The sequence below is a fragment of the Ostrinia furnacalis genome, unplaced genomic scaffold, assembly GCF_004193835.3.
Source record: "Ostrinia furnacalis isolate ACB-3 unplaced genomic scaffold, ASM419383v2 OfSCF7012, whole genome shotgun sequence".
NCBI classification, from domain to species: domain Eukaryota; kingdom Metazoa; phylum Arthropoda; class Insecta; order Lepidoptera; family Crambidae; genus Ostrinia; species Ostrinia furnacalis.
Genome location: NW_021137251.1, coordinates 570,744 through 573,846, shown reverse-complemented (window position 1 = coordinate 573,846; position 3,103 = coordinate 570,744). Strand labels below are relative to the sequence as shown.

General features: G+C 36.8%; 1 non-coding gene across 1 annotated transcript; it reads right to left on the bottom strand.

Moving 5' to 3' along the window:
• Window positions 1-2,161: 2,161 nt before the first annotated feature.
• Window positions 2,162-2,232, bottom strand: TRNAL-CAG (transfer RNA leucine (anticodon CAG)). The gene has a single exon. It is a non-coding gene; the product is annotated as a tRNA-Leu (tRNA).
• Between the last annotated feature and the right edge of the window lie 871 nt (window positions 2,233-3,103).

The window sequence follows — 3,103 nt, the reverse complement described above, 5'->3', positions numbered from 1 at the left end:
ATCACTTGTTTTTGAAGGAAGAGGTGAAAACTTAAAATTAAAAACTTAAATCCTTGTAAATATGCGAGAAATGGGTCAAGCCCCAAATTTAAAGTATTTTCACCGATAAAATTGTCCATAGATTACGCCCTTAAAGTTTGATCACTACATGCCCGGACACACTGTATACCCATAGCATATTGTAATAAAAATCTATATTCTAAATGTACTATTTACAATGCTCGTATACGAAACTATAGTTCGTTTCATCCACGAAGACGCGCCTCACCAATTTTTGGTCGAGGGAAGCGCGGCGTGCGGGGAGTTTGATCCGAGCAATCTGAGCGTCATTATTGTAGTGTGCGTGTGCACTCATGGATAATTTAGCGTATACCGGTGAAAATCAAACATTCGCGGAAAAATGGTCCGGCGCGTCTTCGTGGATGAAACGATCTATAAAACGTTTCTTTATGACAAGACTCGTTCGATGCGTTTTAGGCCCATTTACCTTCGGTGTCAGTGTGACGTGACAATTTTAAGACACCCTATACAGGGTGGAATTTTGTAATGCCACCTGGAGGAAAATTACTCTTAATATTGTAGATAGAAAAATGTTCTCAAAGAAAACATTCCTTTATTTTTGAAAAAAAAAAAGAGAACTGCATTCAAAGATTTTCGACCATAAATTTTTCTGTAACATAATAAAAATAATTTAAGATTTCATGGTTTTCCTTTCATTTGATTTATCAAGTATGTTAGAGAGATTTCATCCTTATACTTAATCCTAACGATCGATGTAATAAAAATACAGGAAGTAATTTTTAACAGATTTTAGTTGGTTCGATTCCCGGGTGTGGCAAGCAAATTTTTGGAAATCTTTGAATGCAGCTCTATTTCTTTTAAAAAATAAAGGAATGTTTTCTTTTGAGAACATTTTTCTATTTACAATATTAAGAGTACTTTCCTTCCAGGTGGCATTACAAAATTCCACCCTGTATATCTATACTCTATCTGCTGTCAAAAAAAACATTGAATGTATGCTACAGCTTAAATGATGATCACACATGCATTTCATAAGGTTTTATGAACATATTGGTAATCTTATTCTAAAATTATATTCAACTTTCCATCTAAGCTAAGCGACCAAGCCAGTGTTGAAACTGCGTCTAAAAATAGATGTAATAGTCTAGAAGATTATTTAAGTGCATACGAAGCATCAATGGCCAGCGCAGATTGTGGCAAAACATACGGGATGTAGAATTAAATTAAGTCTTGGATTAAAATGAAGCTGATAAAACCACTATTCTTGTTTTTTGGTGATTTTATGAAATAAAAACACATTTAAACTTAATCATGTCTATTTTTGTATTAATTTGTGCAGTAAAGTGCCGTAAATTAATTGCAGACGTCCATCTAAGCTTAATTTTCAATATTATAATCAAACACTAATAAGAATACCGTTATTATTGAATTCACAATCAAACAAAGAAATCTTGTAAATGATCCAAAATCATCTAATACTCGTAAGAATGACATAAGCTGACGACTGTAACAAAATACAGTGTTTACACATAACCAGTTTAGTTAAATTAATGTTATGATGTTTTAGCAAATTTTGTGTTTGTAGGGAAAAAATCCTTTGCTTGTAACTAGGAAGCATAGCAAATGAAGCAACTTGGACTGTATAATCTCATACCTATCTCTTAACACCCTGTATAATCATATCAATCTGCCCCGGATCTTACGAACTAGACTGATTACGCCACCCGGTATTATTCCGCGAAACCAAACCGGGCAGAATGTTTCAGAATGGCCGAGATCTTGTAGTAGAATGTTGTTTACGGTCTCTCACAGTTGGCAACCTGGTTATTAATTGTTTATGTCTAAAAAGAATTTAAAATGTTGATTTTATAACAGTTCTTTTTTCTTTTTTTTTAACCACAACGAGGAAGCTCTTGGCCTGTATCTCACCTGATGGTAAGTGATGATCAGACCGAAGGTGGAAGCGAGCTTTACCCGGAATCCTCAACCACAGAGGAACTGGCTATCTTACCTCTAACTGCCGGAACACAACAACTCTGTTAACATTGTTGTAATGGCGACAGACTTAGGTAAGATGGTGGTAGCTAGCCAGGCGGACTTAGAACAAGCCCTACCACCAACCAAACCGAACAGAAAAATCTGCCCCCACTGGGAATCGAACCCGGGACCACTGCGTCTGAAGCAGGGGTCCTACCACTAGACCACAGAGGCGGTCTTGAGTTCTCGAACGAGCTGTGTGATTTGTTAATTATGATATCGGGACTATTCCCACCTCTCGTTCCCACCACTGCAACTCCTGTGTAGCCAGGATCTACAGCTTGACTGCCAATAAAAACCCAACCAATGAATGTTAAGTTTGTACCGAGGGAGAGATAAACTGTCATTGGACCTGCAAAGAAATTAATCAGAAGAACATAGGAGGAGTTCGAAGTTAAGGTTCGACTCTATTTATCTATATCTTTTATGAGTTTTATGAAACATCCATTAGTCTATTTGGTCCACGGGTGATCATAAACTTCCACCATCTTTCCTCATGCTGGTTTTATCTACATCAGACATGAAAGGGCTACAGTATTAATAAACACATCTATAAGTCCAATGGTGGATATAAGTCTTCACCAAAGTACGCCACTATTCAACACTGCTCTCTCTACTCTTTATTTTATTGCCTACTTTTTGTACCCCTAATTAAATATTACTTAAGCATTTTCTTAGCCTCGTAAGCAAACGCCACTAACTTTACAGTCCAACGTAACAAGTTACACAGTTACGTTTATTCAGATCTTGTGTAAGGATCAATTGGTCAGAGAGGGAAATATCACACGAGAAGTTTAACAAAATGCGTAATACTGAGGAAAACAAACGCGGATGCGCGGGCGCACAACGCGCGTTCCGCAACCAGATATAAAGTTGCATAATTATGCGATTTAAGCAAAATGCATTGATAAAACTGAGACGACTCTAAGATCCGGATTAGAAGTGATCTGCACTCATCTGTTTATTATATGAAACTATTTTATATCAAATAAAAATATGTCGCGAACAGGTTGGCCAATTTCCTAGCAAAACTCGCGGTCGCTTC